The 19053-nt window shown below is 44.9% G+C and overlaps 1 protein-coding gene across 1 annotated transcript in view; it reads right to left on the reverse strand.

The window, feature by feature from the left end:
• Positions 1–15185, reverse strand: part of SUSD4 (sushi domain containing 4) — a 154122-nt gene extending 138937 nt beyond the window's left edge. The window contains exons 1-2 of the mRNA XM_033099863.1: positions 15026–15185; positions 13444–13589 (exon numbers count right to left, since the gene is read on the reverse strand). The gene's annotated coding sequence lies outside the window, so the exon portion shown is untranslated. The remainder of the gene's footprint in view (positions 1–13443; positions 13590–15025) is intronic.
• Between the last annotated feature and the right edge of the window lie 3868 nt (positions 15186–19053).

A 19053-nucleotide genomic window follows, 5' to 3' on the forward strand; every position in this document is an offset into this window, starting at 1 on the left:
ACCCTAGAATCACTTGCCCAGGTCAGCCCACTTACGGGGCCTCCCCAGATCTGAGCTGCCGGAAGGGCAGACAGCTGTGTACAGAGGGTGTGGACAGAGCTTGCATGGTTCACAGGGCACCCTCATGTGTGTGCACATACATGTGAATACACTAGCACACAAGGCCCCTTGCAGTCAGAAATGAAAAGAGAAGGGGGCAGAATATAGGCCAGGGTCTGGGGGCCAGGGGCCAGCTCTTCCCGTTCTCCTAGCACCGACCTCCAAGGGGTTCAAGAGTTTAAAATCCAAATCTGGCCTACAGGCTATGATGAAGGTATATTTTTCACGGAAGGAAGTTAGAACGTACTTCACTTAATGGTTTGGCTGGATTCCGAACTTTCATATATTTAGACATCTGGTGCATGGAGCTCTATTGTACTCTTGCCTTGAGCCTTGAAAATATTAGGGATGGTCCTGGGACACCCCCTCCCCTCCTCCTGTGTCACACATCTCTCACGCTACTTGCCAGATTTTGAGCCCCCCCCGCCCTTTTTTTTGCCTTTTGGGGCTATCCTTGATGTTCATTGTAAGTCTTTTTTCAACAACATGAACACGGAGAGAAAAAAGCGTGATTCTGGTGGGGAAACTGGTGGGGGAGCACACACACCGTGTAATCTATGCAAGTCCACAGGTCTGGGGACCAGGCTGTGCTGAGACTCTAGAGTAATGAGTGGGTGTTTCTTGTCTACGTTATGGAAATCAGGGTAGACTCGCTACTTTGAAGTTGGGCAGCTAGAAAACTATCCTGCCCGCCTCTGTGGAAGGATTGCAAAGGAGCGCAAGTCACAACAGCAAAAATAAACAAATGGGACTACATTGAACTAAAAAGCTTCTGCACAGCAAGGGAAACCACCAACAAAACGAGAAGGCAACCTGCAGAAGGAGAAAAAAATATTTGCAAACCACATACCTGATAAGGGATTAATATCTAAAATATATAAGGTACTCATACACCTAACACAAATAACAAATAGTAACAAAAAAAAAACCCAAATAATCCCATTTTAAAATGGGCAAAGGACCTGAATAGACAATTCTTTCCAAAGAAGATATACAAATGGCCAACAAGTACATGAAAAGATGCTCAACATCACTACTCATCAGGGAAATGCAAATCAAAATCACTGTGATTTATCACCTCACGCCTACCTGTAAAGATGGCTGTTATCAAAAAGGCAAGAGATACTAAGTGTTGGGGAAGATGTGGAGAAAAGGGAACCCTTGTGCACTGTGGGTGGGAATGTAAATTGATACGGTCATTAGAAAAACAGTATGGAGTTTCCTCAAAAAATTACAACAGAACTGCTATATAATCCAGCAATCCCACTTCTAGGAATATATCTGAGGGAAGTGAAATCAGTATCTCAAAGAAATATCTGCACTCCCATGTTCATTGCAACATTATTCACAATAGCCAAGACACAGACACAACATGTTTGTCAGTAGATAAATGAATAAAGAAAATAGAATATAAATGGTATAAATAGAATATTATTCAACCATAAAAAAGAAGGAAGTCCTGGAATTTGCAAGAACATGTATGAACCTGGAGGGCATTATGTTAAGTAAAATAAGTTATGCAGAGAAAGACAAATACTGTATCGTGTCACTTATATGTGGAATCTAAAAAAAGTCAAGCTCATAGAAACAGAGACTAGGATGATGGTTGCCAGGGGCTGGGGTGTCGGAGATATGGGGAGATGTTGGCTAAGTTATAAAAGGAATAAGTTCTGAGGATCTAATGTACAGCCCAGTGAGTATAGTTAATAACACTGAATTATATACTTGAAATTTGATAAGAGAGTATATGAGGTCTGACAATTAAGTTTGAACTTATTGCAACGATGTTGCTAACCTTTTTTGATATCAGAGGGATTATTCACTGTGAATTTGTACCAACTGGACAAACAGTTAACCAAGTTTACTATTTGGAAGTGCTGAAAAGGCTGCATGAAAAAGTTAGACGACCTGAACTTTTCCCCAACAATTCATGGCTCTTGCATCACGACAATGCACCGGCTCACACAGTGGTCTGTGAGGGAGTTTTTAGCCAGTAAACAAATAACTGTATTGGAACACCCTCCTTAATTACCTGATCTGGCCCATAGTGACTTCTTTTTTTACCCAAAGACAAAGGAAATATTGAAAGGAAGACATTTTGATGACATTCAGGACATCAAGGGTAATACGAGGACAGCTCTGATGGCCGTTCCAGAAAAAGAGTTCCAAAATTACTTTGAAGGGTGGACTAGGCGCTGGTGTCGGTGCACAGCTTCCCAAGGGGTGTACTTCGAAGGTGATTGTAGTGATATTCAGCAATGAGGTACGTAGCACTTTTTCTAGGATGAGTTGGCAAACTTGATTGTCCAACCTTGTATACAATGGAGTATCATTCAGTCTTAAAAGGGAGGGAATTCTGACACATGCTACAACATGGAAGGACCTTGAGGACGTCATGGTAAAGTGAAATAATCCAGCTACAAAAAGACGAATATTGTTTGATTCCACTTATATGAGATCCCTAGAGTGGTCAAAATCCTAGAGACAGAAAGTAGAATGGTGGTTGGCAGGGCCTGAGTAAGGAAAACGAGGAGTTGTTTAATGGGTACGGAGTTTCAGTTTCACAAGAAGAAAAAGTTCTAGAGATTGGTTACACAACAATGTGAATAGACTTAACGCTACTGGCTGTACACTTAAAATGGTTAAGCTGGTAAAAAAAAAAAAAAAGAAAAGAAAATGAAAGAATGGTGCCAAGCAAACTATGTCAGCATGTTATTTCAAAACATCCACCTTAACCAGGTTAGAAACTAATGTTCTAAGTAACACCAAGTGCAAAATAAGAAACAAATAACTGAAAAATCAGTTACAACTTATCAGATCAAACTGAAGGAGCTAGAATTAAAGTCAGGCGATTAATAACTAAAGGCCAAAATGCCTCATACGATTGCATCATGGCTCACGTTACCTGGCTGCCTAGAAATCGTCAGCCCTGTGTTTGGGACCCATTAAGCAAAGGGAATAGAAAAGGGACCACTTTTGAATACTGCTATTAGTAGGTGCATTGTAGCGTTTCAGAGGGCAACAGGCCAATTCCTGAATCAAAAGGTCTCCATGGCAGGTTGATGAATCCACAGATGTTAGTAACCGTGTTGAGTAACTGCATTGGTTAGAATCCCTGAAGAACAAGGCTTGTAAGAACCTTATCTGTTTTGCAAAGAAGTACCTAAACAAAGCCCAGGTGATGAAATAGGCAAAGTGACAAATGGAAGCATTGAAACAAATATTGAAAGTGCATAAGTCTGTGTGCTCATGGTATAGCTGCAAAGACAGGAAGCAGTGAAGGTTGTACCTCAAGACTTTATTCTGAAAATAATGAGACGCAACTAATACCATCTTTCATCCACAGAGAAGCCCTCAGATGAGCACGTCCACCTATAGATCTGAATTTTATATTGAACGATACCATAAAAATGGTGAATCTAATGAAATTCGAGCTGCACAGTCCCATCTATTTTCAGCTTTATCGAAATAAATGGTATCATAATACCCATTTCTGATGTTTCACACTGACATGCATTGGCCGACCAGGGAAAAAAATTGTGTCAGGAATTTATGAACAAAAGGAAGAATTAAAAATTAATTTGTAAATCATTCACACTGTGGAGATATGCTAAAGAACAGTTAATGACTTTTTAAATGGTTTATTTAACTAACAATTTTTGAGCACCTGACAGAAATTAATTAAAAATGACATGAAAACAGATAAATATGTGTGGACAAACTTTATAAAATCAAAGCAAAAATCTAACTTTGGATAAATGGGGGTAATGTGATTTACCAGTGATATTGATCAGGACCAACATGAATCCTAAAAAATGATTAAAGACCAATAGAGAAGCACCTGTGTAGGCTTCAGGAAAAGTTTCATTATTATTTAGAAAAACTCAATATGACCAAATGTGATTGCATTCTCAATCCATTCAAATCATCATAAGATATTATATTTGTCAGTGACAGAAAAGAAAAGGCTGCTGGATTTAAAGAATCATCTTACCCTTAAAGAACAATTTAAAGAGATCAAATTATATAAATTCTGACTAATGGTGAGAGGGAAATTTCTGCCAGCTGAGGAATAAGAGATATTATTCTGCCATTTGCTACAACATATGTGTTCCAAGGGTACCTATTAAAACCTTGATTAAGATTTATATGCTGCCATTTCAAATATAAAACCTGATATTAAAAAGCGAGTTCGTGAAAGCAAGCTCAAATTTCTCATTAGAGGTTGTTTTTGAAAAGCGAGGCTTTGTATTTTATTTTCTAATCACCAGCATATACGATAAAGAAAAATGTAATCTATGTAAATGTAATCCTGGCCTGTTTACTCCAGTGAGCCATAGGACTAGAGTATCATCATTTTCTATACGTGCAATGATGTAAAAAATGCCGGGAAGCTGTGCCGTAATATATGATAGGTCCTGTGTATACTCCAAAGGGTACTGCAGTATGCAGCTTTTCCCAGACTTACTCAATCATAGAACTTTTCTTACATGTAAGCGGTGAGTATCTTATGGGGCACTGGTGTTTCATAGAACACAGCACAGAGAAACGGACGCCATCTATCACCCAGGTGAGACCTGCGAGGGGACGTGGATTGCCCGAGGTCATGGAACAAGGCCCATCTCTGCTTTCAAATCATTTGCTCTCTTACATGGCTTCCCCAGGGAGGCATTCAAAGTAGGAGGTGAATAAACCCATAAACAATTCGCGTACTGGTTTGTTTTCTTAGTGATGGACTGTCCTCATTTTAACTTCAGCCCCATAGGAACAAGAGTTGCATTTATCCTGTGGTTTCCTGTTGTTTGTTTTGGAATGTCTACCCTCATTTTCTATTATTAATTCCTAGGACTGGTTTATATTGTACTCTCTCCCTCTTCGGGGCAGGTCGTGATGTAGGTACTTAAGCCACTGATCTCCACCCCAGAGTCTAGGAAATGTCTAAGGAAACAATCTTCAGTCTTCATCTGCAGCTTCTACTCTCCTGGCTCCCCCAGTGGACTCAGATTTAAGTCTCTGCAGACCTGGCTGGGGACACGTCCAGGTGACAGCCACAGTGCATGCTTGAGAGCAGTGGAGTCTAGTTGTTAACCAAACAGGCTCTCGGTTGGAAGTCTGGCTCTGCCATTCACTCCGTGTTCTTACTCAAGTTACTGATACTCTGTGTCTCTGTTTTCTTATCTGGTAAATGGAGATTTGATACTTCCTACTTCGGAGGGTTGGTGGGACACATGCTCAGAACAGCGTGTGGCCGAGAGTAAACGCTCAGTGATATGATTTCTTTCCAGAATGTCCCTCCCTTCCAAGCAGCAGCCCACGTTGGGCTAACTGCCTCTTAGGATTCCTCTCCAGGAACAGCTCAGTTCCATAAGCAGATTTATGACTGTCCTGTCTCTCCACTTTGCTCTGCAGGCCCCAGTGATGGGTACGGTGCAGGCCCAGCTGGGACCCTACACCTATGGCCCTTACGAATGGACCTAGGTAACTTGTTTGGTGGCAGAAGCCTCCAGGTCACTGGGTCTCTAACCACTCATGGCACTTCGGACCTACTTAGTGCCAAGGAGCTCCACCCCCAGCTCAGCTGACCTCCCAGACTGACAGCAAGGCAGCCCAAAGCCCTGGTGAGCGGTGTCTATTGATCTCTCCCAAGGCTGCAGGACACAAATATCACGTCTCTCTTTGCAGTGCCCCCCTCCTCATTTTCTAATCATTGCCTGGGCAGCGCCCTGCATTCCCCAGGGAGCAAAACAAGGAGCAGGCCTCTCACTGCCCACGCGCCTCCTCCCTCGAGCCCAGGGCTGAGATCACCAAGATCCCAGAATCTTGCAGGAGGAGCCCTGCAGTCTCCCTCCCACATACAATCAGGCCTCGGCAGAATGGACTCACGGCCCATCCTCTTGCCAGAGGTCAGCCCTGGTTCTGTCCCTGGCTGACTTTGGCCAAGTCACTTCACTTCTCTGGACGCAGTTGATCCCTGAAACATGAGAGCTAAGGAGGATGGCTTCATTGGCTCTCTCCAGTCGGCCAGCCCATCTCGGGGGAGAAGGAAGAGCAGAGATGCGGGATCAGACCCATGAGCGCTAGTCCTGGCTGTGCCAGGCTCGCGCCACGTAATCCTTAGCAATCTCTCTAAGCCTCCGTTTCACATCTTCAAAGCACAGACGATGGTCCCAGCTTAATAATCATCACCTCTGACCTCCATCTCCTCCCTGTCCTTCAACGCAGACTTTCTCAAGAATCCTTTACTCAGCTCATCTAAATGTGGTTTTCCCCCCTCTGTGATTAAGTCACTGTAACACTTTCTCAGTGTACAAGTGATGTGTACCTTGCATCCCAAGCATGATTATAGGGTGGGGGCAATGTCACCCCTGTACCCTATGCTAGCCCAACAGAGCCTACACACAGTAGGCCCACAATGAACATCAGTTGACTTAATCAGTAGAAAAGAAACAAAGGCTTGAGTGTACCCCTCATCTCTGAAGTCCTGGCATCATGGGTACCTCAAAGGACGGGCCCTAGGGTACACAGAGTGGGGACATTTTCTTAGGAGGGCATAGTAAGAGACTTTGCAGAATTGAACTTGGAAAACCAGAATTTACACCTGAGAGGTGGTATAAAGCTAAGCAAATAAACCAATCCGGCCCTGACCCTTCCCACTGGCTGCCACTACGACACCTGAAATAATTCCAAATGGTCCCTTAGTGGACTCGTCAGTGTTGGTCACGTGTCACCCCCTCTTTTGTGGAGATAACCCAGGAGGACAAGGGTCGGGAGACAGGTCTAGCTCCACCTGCCCACACTTGGAATCTGGCTTTGCAAGCGGATGGGCACAACCCTCCTCTGTACACAATGACACGTGCCCACCTGTGGTCCTGTCACTTGTAGGGGGGAAATGACAGTAATAATCTTTTCTTTTATACCTAGGCCATCACTTCTAGACTCGACACTAATTATTTTAACCACTGCAAAACCCTCTTCAACAAAAGAGCATACCAATTAATTTCGCCTTATCTGAGGTAAGGACATCACGGATTCCTCCCTCCAGGAAAGACAAGCTCTGGGAATTGGGAAAGAAAAGGGATTTTAGGCCTCCGTTGTCATCTCTAATCCTTCCTCTCACACGAGGCTGGTTTTCTTGTCCCTCGAACAGGTATTTACTTGCAACTTGAAATCACTGGAGCCCAGGGTCCTCAGGCAGAGTGACAATGCTGGTAATTATTTGTCTGCACTTCAATGTAATTTAGCCCTTCTTGCAGTGTCTGTAGGCAGGCAGGCCCAGAATGCAAATGATATGATTGCTTTCATTAAATCATCATTTTATGGCTGTATAATTTCAGTAATTAAAACCTTCACTAATATAGTCTATGAAGCAGGCAGAATGTTACAGTAATGTACGGCCCTTATTAATTTTTGAAAAACAGGGGTGAAATTGGAATAATCTGCTTCCAAACACTTAAGAGCTCGGGAAGGAAAAAAAAAAAGAAAAGAAAAAGAAGCCAGATACAATTTTGACTCATGTAAACTAATTAGCCTTCATTGTTTTTCATCTCCTCTTCCCCACCTGAAAAGTCACCATAAAAGGTATTCACATTTGCCTATTGCTTATTTCATATTCTATCTTTTTCTGTTTGCTGGCACACCTTTGGGTTTGTTACTGAAAGAGAAAGAGTCTGCAGGTCTTTCCTCATCACAATTAGGGACAGAAAAATCCAAACGTCATCTGTGACTCCCTTGGTAAGTCCCCAGTGCGGTTTAGCAGTTGTGTACGTCTGTCCGTCATGGAGAGTTCTGGAAGCTCTTGTTTTTCCCCAGCAGGACTTTGCTAGCCCCTGAGGATATCGGCTGTGCTCGATTCTTTAACGTGCCTGCGGCCATCCACGTGTACACGCATGTACACAAGAATTCGACCCAACTCGGAGTTTCTAGGTGGGTGCTGTTAGTGACAGATCAGTAGGAACTGAAATCAGGAATACAAATGGTTTCCATTAGATCTGGAAGCGAGTCTCACATGCTGTGTTCCTTGTCCACGTAGCCAGAGAGGTCAGATGTTCACGCATTATAGTAACAGCCTCAAAAAGCACATTGGAATAGACAGTGGCTGAATTCAATTTAAGTCTAAGTTGCAAACATACCTCCTCTATCTGCAATACACGTAGCAATGTCGCTTCTAAAAAGAACAATTTCCAGTGTGGAACTCAAATGCCAGCACAAGAAACTCCAAAGGGGATAAACAGTCTTCTCTTTCTATCAAACATTTAGAAAGCCAGTGACGCGCTAGGGTTTGCGCACACGTAATTTTGACATCTGGGTTTTGTGAAACCGGTGCGTGCTGCAATCCAGTGGCTATCATCCCTAATATCAGCTTTTTTCAACTTTTTTTTTTTTTTTTTGGAACTTCTAATACATGCCAAACTCCATTCTGAGCTCTGGATCCAAAGCCATCTGTTGCTCCTCATTGCCTGTGAAATAAAGTCCATTCTTCTAAGTCCTCCATGATCTGGCTCCAAACCTGACTTTCCCAACTCGTCTTCACCATTCTCCTACCCTCGCCTTCGAATCTACTTACAGCTCCTGATACACACGCTGTATTTAACCACCTCTGCTGAAGCTGAAGCTGTGCCCTCTGAAGGGGAGGTCCTGCTTGCTGGTCTCTGCACGTCCAAATCCTTTGCTCCCTAAGGCACAGCACAAATGCCATCTCCTCTCTAAGGCCTTCCCATATATAGGGGATCCGTGTCACCTGTGTGTTTATATCTGTGCCGCACAGGTTCGTGGTGCATGGGGAAATAAAGGTGTCATCTCTTGCAGACAGTGACTAAGAAAAGTAGTGCTACTTGACCCCAGTTAACACCAGCACTTGTTTTGCCCAGCTGTTGCCTTTCGGTCTTTCCCTGATGGGAGCTGCTGGGAACACGCGCAATCGATCGCAAAGCTAAGTGAGGACTCTTGGGAAAGATGCAAATTTCATGAAGTCGATGAAAGTGACGTTGGAGAACTGTCTAATCTCACGCTAAGTCATCCACACATAACAAATGAAGAAGAGAATATCAAAGAGGATGATAACTCTGAAGGGGCTTTAGAAAACAATGATGTAAACGCCAAACAGGAGAGGCCTTTGGAAAATTAATAAAGCCTTCAAACATGTGTAGGAAAACGGCCACCCTTTGGATAAGTCCACGAAAGTCCAAAAGTGAAGAAGGTTGTTTTCTGTGGTCATACAGTTTTGTCTGACATATGCAAAAATTCTTGAATCCACCCTGGATTCAGTTTTCATTCATCCTAAAAATTAGTGAAAAGTTGTACTTATAACCTAAAGTGTGTTAAATCAAAGATAAGATCATTTTATTCATAATTTTTCATTTGATTTTTCAAGGCAAAGCCCCAAACTGTTTTTTGCACTGTTTACTATTTAATGCCCCCGTTCTAATAGGTTTTTCTTAGAACCAATTACCTTGGATAACACAGACCCCCTGGACCATTCCACCAATGGCATCTCTTCTTTCTCTGAATACCTGTAGCTCTTCTCCTCCAGCTTATGTTACAGCTACTGATGGACCCGTATTATCTCCCCACCATCCTGAGACAAGACCTGTGTCCTGTGTTGTGGAGGCTAAGAGCAGACTTTGGGGTCAGACTGCCTACAGTGAAATATCTCAGCTCCACCTCCTTCAATCTGTGTGTCCTCGCGTGGGTTCCTTACCCTTTCTACATCTCAGTCCCTCATCTGTAAAATGGGGACAGTAAAAGTGTGTACCCTGTGAAATTGTTTTGAAGACTACATTATTTCACATAAATAAAAGTGCTCGAAATAATGCCTAGCAAGTGTTAATTACTCAATAAGAGCCAACCATTCCTAATGTTATTATTTCTATCCCTGGAAATGTCCAGTGGGTTAACAATTGTTACCTATTCCTGAAGGTGTCCTCATATAGGTTGGGGGTGTTGGGATAACTCCTGTCACCATCCCTTTCTTCCTCTAACTTGCCTAACCCTGGGCAGGAGATGTGACTTTATCTAATTAGCGGTGTTGGAAAGAATAAATTGGACGTCCTGGCTTGACTTAGCTCCTTCCTTTTTCCTCTTGGGAGCCAGCTGCTCACGGATACTGGCTGGCACCATCGTGCCCTTGGGGGGAGGAGGTCTGGGGGCGTCCAGCACCTCGGTGACTGGGTCAATTTGTCTAATTTGCAGATTCAGATAATAAACCCATTTGCTCTAACTCCAAGCTATATCTTTCAACTGATCGGTACTAATTATGATATTTTGGCCTCCATCGGCCTTATTCTTTGTCTTATTGTTCAGTTAGTTCAGAACTTGAGCATAGATTTTTTTTTTAATGCCTTTTATTGGAGGTCGGTGTCTCCTCTAAGATTCCTGGCTAGTAATTCAGTGAGTGTTTGCTGGATAGATGAATAAACAAAGGCATAAATTCTAGACTCTAGTTTTGCTTCTTGAGACATTATTTTGCAGATAAGAAGGACTGCATTATAGCAAATAAAAGGCTTATTGTATTCAGGTCCAACGAGGACTATTGAAGGATTAGAACTTATACCAAATACATTACTGTGTGCAATATCCGATCACCCAAAGTGGAGATAAATGATACTGAAAATACAGTAGCTGCTCCCCAAATCCCTTCCCCACTTGCCATTTCAAGCCAAAGACCTGTAGATCCCAACTCCTCATCCGTTGCCCCAAGGATGCCAGCTTTGAACATACAATACGCCTCATATCTGACATTTTCTGGCCAGAAATTTGTTTTGTGAATTGAGACCAGTGAAGTGGTCAGCTTCTGCTTGTGGTTTGATAGCTGCTGACATTTATGTTTGTGAAGCTTCCTTCTCTCTGCTGGAACTTTCTTTCCCCTAAACTAGCCCCATGTCTCTCTCAGGCATTGGCACTGTTCTGTGTATACATGAGCCTGTGCGCCCCGTTGCCTGCTGTCCCCAACGCTGGGCTCCTGAGACCCCTATGTGAGGCCAACGCTGGGCTCCTGAGACCCCTATGTGAGGCCAGAAGTCGCCCCCGGCCTGCTCGCCTGGTGCAGCTGTGGGCACCTGTCTTTTTGGTCATTGGCTGCTTGCCACAGCCTCACAGTTCCCTTTCTCTGATTCCTTCTGATTCTCTGGCCCCCTCCAGACTTACTTCTGGCACCTGCCCTTTCCAGACTGGCCCAGCTGACACTCGAGCTCTGTGCCTGGCCGGCTTGGCCCACTGCTGCCCCCAGTGGCCAGACTCTGGGCACCTGAGCTTGTCCTAGTCTGTCTGCCGTCTGGGGCCCTGCAATGCCCGAGATGCCTGGCCCTGGGGCCTATTGGGCTCCTGTGCTGACTGGTTTCCCTTACTGCCCGCTGACACACCCACGCCCACCACTCGCCTCCTACACACTGAGATTTCTCTCTAGGTCAGATGGTCCCATAAGTCCAGCAGTGCCCCACGAAAGAATCATCATGTCCTGAGTATCGTATCACCAGCCTCCTCCTGCTCACCCGTAGGTATTTAAGAGGCCAGTCTGTTTCAGCCTCTCCTTTTCCCCCACCCTTGCTCCGCTCTGCTGCCTAAATCCGGAGCCTGCCTGACCGGAGCAGGGAGCCCACTAGCCATCATCCCCACCCACGGTGGGCTCCAGCACTAGTCCTGTCCCCCCGACTCTAGCCCTAAGCCCTGAGGGCTTCCTAAGGCACGGCCTCCCCCTCCCTATTCCCAGGGTGGGCCTAGTCTAGGGATGACGAGTAAGTGCCATGTCTTATGCCAACGTTTTCCACTGGGAACAGCTGTCTAGAACATTGTGTTGAGCCTGTTTCTGGGCTAACAAGAAAGAACAATGGGATCGATTCGTGATGTTTACCATGGGAACAGGAATAGGGAGGGGTGGTCTCTATGCTGGGTGTTTGCCATCCATTTGACAGAGCTTCTGCCTCAATTTCCCTAAGCCGCTCTGACTCCCTGCTGGTTCTAAGGTCTGGCCTGGAAACTCGCGTACACCACTGGAGCCCTAAACTCCTTCCATTTCTGCTGGGAGAAGTGACTCGATGTCCTATCCACTCCGTTCCTGGTAGGGTCCTGCCCTCAGTGGACTGATCCCTGGGAACCATGCCACTGTCCCTACCTGCTACTTTCAAGTGTTTTGGTTTGCTCAGCTCCTCCTGTCACCGTCTCCCACCTGCAAAATGGGGGACTGGTCCAACGTCATAATGAGACACCACTTCACACACGCCAGGAGAACTAGAATCAAAAAGTTGGATACTAAACAAGTATGAGAGGGGATGTGGAGAAATCAGAACCCCATACCCTGCCAGTAGGAAGGCAAAATGGTGCAGCCACTTTGGAAAACCGTCTGGAAATTTCTCAAACAATTAAACATAAGCTACCATTGGATTGAGCAATTCCACTCCTACGTGTATACTCAAGAGAGATTAAACATATGTCCACATAAAAACTTATACACGAATGTTTATAGCAGCATTATTCTCAGTAGCCAAAAGGTAGAAACAACTCCAATGTCCATCAACCGATGAATGTACATACAAAATGTGGTATTTCCATTCAATGGAACATTATTCAGCCATAAAATACGAAATTGTTCCATATTTTGGAAAAGAAATGGACTAGTATTCAGCTGTACCTACTACAGCCTACCTGTAGTGGGTATCAGAATGAAATATTGACACCGAATACAACTTGGGTGAACCCTGGAAACATTATCCTAAATGAAAGAAGCTAGACACAAAAGACCACGTATTACATGATTCCATTGGTATGAAAGTCCAGAATAGAAAAATCTATAGAGATAAAGGCAGATTGGTAGTTGGCTGGGGAAGGCATAAGGGGACAGGGTAGTACTAGCTAATTGGTACAGGGTTTCTTTTTGGGGGGATGAAAATGTTCTGAAATTGACCGTGGTGAAGATTGCACAACTCTGGATAGACTGAAAAACCATTGGGTGAACTGTATGTCATGGGAGTTATTTCTCCATAAAGCTGTTTAAAAAAATACAAAACAGGCCCTGATGCCAACACTTGCCTGAACCAGGTCTGGGGTCCCCGTGGGCCCTTGTCTGGCCTCGGCTGGGCCCGGGGGACTTCGGAGCCAACACTGCCTGACTCCAGCCTCAGTGGTCAGGAGGAAGAGCACAGCATGATCATAAAACACGGGCACACAAAGCTGAGACAGAGCTCTGTGACCGTGACACAGTGAGGGTCACTGGAGTCCATGTCCCTCTGCTGTTGGCGCTGCTCTTACAACAGCTGCTGATGAGAGTATCTGCCAAGTCCCCTGCTTCACTCCCTCCCGTCTCAGCTGCCTCATGAAAGTCCCCCAGACTCCCTCCCTGGTCCCAGCCCTTACCTGAGCTGGTGGCTCTCTCAGGGTCCCTCGGCCAGCCCGTTCCCGGCAGCTCCTCTTCTTCCCCAGTCCTGCAGCCTGGCCACTAGCCAAGGGTGTCTGTCTCAGTTAGGGCGACTTTGACCAGAAGTCATAACAGGCAGCTGGAGCTGGCAAAAAAAAAAAAAAAAAGGTAGGGGGAGACGTTCATTCCAAAGATTTAGAGCCTTGTTTCTCAACCATTTTTTTGTTGTTGTTGTTATCACCCCCTTCAGGAACTATTTCAGACATTTTGTACGGCAATCAAGGTCCCCAGATTTTAATACCACAGATGTACTACATCACTGTTTATGTACTGTGGTCCTTTGGAGGGCCACAAATCATTTTCATAGTTAAGGCTTTTTTGCACGCCCCCCCCGCCCTACCCCCCAAGAACTAATTTTGCCTTTGTAAGGGTGATATCACCCCTGCTAAGAGTACAGGATATTCTAGAGGGATCTCATGGGACTCAAGGCCAAAAATGTCCTGGGCCTCAGAAATGGTCCATAACATGAAAAGACAGCATCTCTTCTCTCCTGTCCTCCTGCTCTATCCTTTCTCTCTTTCTCTCTCTCTCTCTCTCTCTCTCTCTCTCCCTCTCCCTCTCTCCTTCCCCCTCCCTTCATAAAACCATTCTGCACATGTCATTTTATCACTTCCTCCATGAGAAGCTGCCTGTGCGTCTAAAGGTACTCGCGAGGGCTTGGCAGAAGAAAGAATTCACTCTTATCTGATCACGACCATTTGCCTGGCTGTGCAGACAAGTGTTATGATGCTGAAGGGATTATCTGGCCCACAACTTACTCTCTTCTCTAGGAAGATTCCTAAAACTCAGAGGTGAGCCCCCACAGCCATTTCTGCCCCTGTCCGTGGCCAGAGCTGATTGCCCCCATACCTGACACAAACTGAGCCAGTCAGTTTCACCTGCAAATTTGAACTTAAGGGGGAAAAAGACACATTGACCGGAGTAGGCGGAGCAGAACCATGTTGGTGACAGCCCCCAAAAGAGTACTGACTCCAGTCTGAGTCACTCCCAGGTCCTCTCGTTCCCGTGTCACCTGGAATTATTATTAGTGCTACCTATTTGCTTACGTGAGCCAGGGTTAGATTCTGTCTGTTTGCACCAGAAGAACTCAGAAGCTACCTTAACCATTTTCTCTGTGTATCTATTCCAGATTCACTGGAGAGAGACTCTGGCTCGACCTTGCCTCTGGAATGGCTTTTCCTGGGTCAGTATCCCCACCAAGGCCAATGGGCTGAGGCTGGGCTATTAGAAACCTGGCTATAGAAATCCATCCTTGGGAATATTGGGAGCAACTCCAAGCCAAAGAAGGAAGATACCTTTCTAGGTGGGCTGGGAAGTCCCCCAGTAGGGTCTCCTATAACAAGATCAGGCAGGGACGGGGAGCTGGGCATCGATGAGGGTAGTAAGGAATCTGGTCTCACTGGGGTGAAGGGCCTGTGACACAAAGCACTGGAGTTCAGTTTTCTGGAGCCTAGAAAGTCTTTCTGAGGCAGGAGAAAACGATTCCAGAATTACATCTCTAGCCAGCTCTGCAAATCTCACCCTGAAGCCTCGGTGTCTGGTGTGCTGCACAGACGTTGCGACTGAAGGTGCAGGCAGGCAGTGCTGACTAGTACGCTTCCATGAGAAATAACTTATTGGTTATTCAGAGATCTGTCCAAAGCTGTGAGTCTAATTAGCTGTAATATCCTCTTTGCAGCAAAACCTAATGTGAAAACACAGACACATGCAAGGAAAACACATTTGGTTAATTAGCCTTGTGAAAACAACGTTCCTCACTTCTGCTCCAGCTACCAGGTCTCTTCGCTAAGCAACCAGAGAGCCACAGCTTCCTGGAGAGAGCCAAGACCCTGTCTCTCTGATAATGACACTGGGCTCTAGGGTGTCCCGCCTGCCATTCCCCAGGCGTCAGAGGACGCGAGCTGGCTGCTTCTTTTCATCCTGTCCAAAGTCACTGTCAGAGGAGGAGAAAGTGGTGGAGATAGACCTGGAAGGGCCATCGGGAAGCACCTGGTAGAGCCTCCCCCTTTCTATCATTTTATTTATTTCTTTGTTTGTTTCTTTACTGGTGAGATAGACATAAACACATAATTCACCATTTTTAAGTGTACAATTCAGTGGCGTTAAATAAATTCACGTTGTTGTGCAATCAGCACCACCATCCATCTCCAACACTCTTCCATCATCTCAAACAGAAATTCTGTGCCCATTAAAAACTAGCTCTCCATCCTCCCCCCAGCCTCTGGTAACCACCATTCTACTTTCTGTCTCTATGAATCTGCCTGTTCTAAGGGCTTCGTATAAGTGAAGTCATACACTGTTAACCCTTTTGTGTCTGGCTTATTTCACTTTGCATATTGCTTTCAAGGTTCATCCATGGTGTAGCACATGTCAGAAGTTTCATTCCTTTTCAGGATATAATAATGTTCCATTGTATGAATATACCACATTTTCTTCCCCATTAATCTGTGGATGGACATTTGGGTTGTTTCCCCTTTTTGCTCTTGTGAATAATGTTGCTATTAACATTGGTTTACAAGTTTGCCTTTTTTTTTTTTTACTTTTAATGTTTTTATTGCATAGGTAACCTATGCTCATTGTAGACAATTAGAAAATACAAATAAATAAAGAAGCAAATCAAAATAGTCCTTAACCTCATCGTTGAGATAACCCTATGAATATTCAGTATTTAGCCTTCCAAACATTCTGGTTTTCACCTCTTCAGGTTCTTTCTCCTTCTAGATCTCCACATAGACATATTTGTAAACAAGATGGAAATACACTACATATATTAGCTTATAAACTTTTTAAACTTATTTTATCATATCCAATATTTCCATGTCTCTCTCTCCCTCTCTAGATGATAGATAGATGATAGATGATAGATAGATAGATAGATAGATAGATAGATAGATAGATAAAAGGAAAGAAGGAAGGAAGGAAGAAACGAAGAAAGGGGAGGGAGGAAGGAAGGAAAGACAAGTCTACATAGATACAGGTCTGCTACCTTATTGTAAAGACTGCATTGTGATTCATTCTATGGAGGTACCGTTACGTGAAGCATCATCATGAAATTTGCCAGGTTCCCAGTGTTGTTATTTTCAATATTTTGCCATTATAAGTGATTCTGTGATGCATCCTTATAGCTGAGTCTTTATGTCTATAGTCTTTAGTTATTCTCTTTGGATAAATTCCTTAGGTGGACTCGTTGAGAACTTCCTCGCTTTATGACTGTGAAAACTGGGGCCCAAAGAAGTAAAGTGCTTGCCGAGACTTCCAAGGGCATCATTTGGTCACGAATCAGGTAGCTCTTAGCAGTCCAGGAAAGAGTGCAATGTCTGTTTTCAGAGGCCCTGTTTTGTCTACCAGAAGGCAAAACCCTTCATTTCTTACTGATCAGAGACTCCCACTGTCTGAGCCTCCTGAGCCAGAGGCACCTGGATGCTCCCACTTCCCTGCCTCTACGGAGCACCCCAGTCCCTTAAGAACTCTGTGGGGGCCACGGTTTATCAGACAGACCAAGTCATGCTGTGCCGAGACTCCCACTGTCTGAGGTGTTCCCCACCATGCCGGCAGGTGTCTCCCACCATGCCGAGGTGTTCATGGTGAATAGGGGCTACCTAACTCTCCAGCAGAGACCCCACTGACTGACTTTGAATGGCACATATATATAAGGACAGGGTAACAAACCCAAGTATTTGATACCTGGTATTTCAGGTGTACTTAAGTGCTGTGGAGTATATGCTCAATAAATAATTGTTAAAATACAAAGGAATGATGGGAGGGAGAAAACAAGGCAGGGAGAAGGGGGGAAGGAAGGAAGGAAGAAGGGAAAAAGGAGGGAGGGAAGAGGGAGGGAACCTGGAGTCTAATTCTGGCCCTCCCTAGTCTTGTCCCCCCATACTTCACCCACCTGAGCCCCATCCTTCCCCCAAATTCGGTTAAAGTGAGCCTTTGTAAAGAACAGAATGCCAAGGTAAGGAGAACTGAAGAATCAGCTCGGTCTCTTCCCAAACTCCATATTCATTAGGTCATGAGCTGGGAGGCGCAGGGTGATTTACGGGGCTCTGAGCCTCCATCCTTTAAAGCAGCGGGATGAATTAGGGTGGTGATGCACTGAAGGCAAGGCCCTCAAGCAGTGTGATGTTCCAGCTTGGAGAATTTACGGAGATAAAATTGTGACTATATAAGGAAAGTGGGGGAGATCTGAACGTGGGAGAGAGCAGGGAGGGAGGACTCACTCCTGGGATAGACCCTGCCCCCAAGCGCCAGCCATAGGACTTCCGTTGTTTAAACCGACCCACACTGGTGTGGCATCTTTGGGTTTGGACCACAAAGAGTCTAAACAACTTCTACCCCACAGTAGCAGCCTACGGTTAGCTAAGTGCAGGGTCTGATTTAGCCCAGATGTCCCACAAATATGGCCCTTAACGGCCATCATGATCTGTGACTCTCTAGATTCTTCCATAGACTGTAAACTCCCTGAGGGGAGAGGCCATTTCTTCTCCACTTTATGTCCCCAGCCCTTAGCCGCCATCAATGGGACACAATCTGTGCTCTGTCCATGTTCAAAACAACGAGTGATTCACGTTTCACTCATTTACCCAATAAATACATATATAAAAGCTACACACCCAAACCTAATGTGGCAGTCCCACAAGAAGGTACAAAGGGTTACGCAAATTCAGAGGATTTAAAAAAAAGATCCCACAAGGGGGTCCATGAAAACTTCACAAAGGAAGTGGCATTTGAGTGGGGGTCTTAAAGGAGGGGAAGGAGTTGATTTGGAGGATGTAAGGCTAGAGGACACTCTCAGATGGGGAAGGGGGTGGCATCCCCTGGAGTCTAGAAATGCTGGAGAGAGAAAAGGAAGAAAGGTAGACTGGAACCAGGGCACACTGCAGGACATCTGTGTGTGACAAACGGGACAGAATGTGGGAAGCTGAGACCATCTCTCCAAGTTGGGGTATATATGGATTCACATTCATATAAGTGTGCTTAGAGAGATACATATGTATGCGTATATACATATACATATAAATGTGTGTGTTCCAGCTTGCAAAGAGCTCTCCCAAAACTCTGTAACACTGAATTGCGTCCATTTCACAGAAGGGAAATTGAGGCCTGGCAAGATTCAGTGAGTTGTGCAAGAAGAAGCAGACCCAAATCTTCTGACTCTGAGAGGCCATCAAATTCACCCTTCCCCGCAAGATTTCCATATCTCAGTAAATGGTACCATCTAGAAACCAGGCTGAAAACTTAGAAGTCATCCTTCCTTTCTCTCTTATCTCACACCCAGAGTCAGCACATCATTAATCATTAGTCCCATTGTCTGTGCCTCCAAAATCTATCCCAAATCTGACCACTTCTCAGTCTTGCCAGTGGACAGTCCAGAACAGGCCACCATTCTCTCTTCCGGTCTCTCAGCCTTGACCATTGCCTGCCTATATTCCACGTTTCATGAATCTCATCTCCTGTTCCCCAGCTTTCAGTGGCCCTGAAACAAAACCACATTGTCGACCTGTTCTATCTCCTTCGTAGCACTTCTCAGTGCCCATGTTACCTTATTT

The sequence above is a fragment of the Rhinolophus ferrumequinum genome, chromosome 27 (genome assembly GCF_004115265.2).
Source record: "Rhinolophus ferrumequinum isolate MPI-CBG mRhiFer1 chromosome 27, mRhiFer1_v1.p, whole genome shotgun sequence".
Classification (NCBI taxonomy): domain Eukaryota; kingdom Metazoa; phylum Chordata; class Mammalia; order Chiroptera; family Rhinolophidae; genus Rhinolophus; species Rhinolophus ferrumequinum.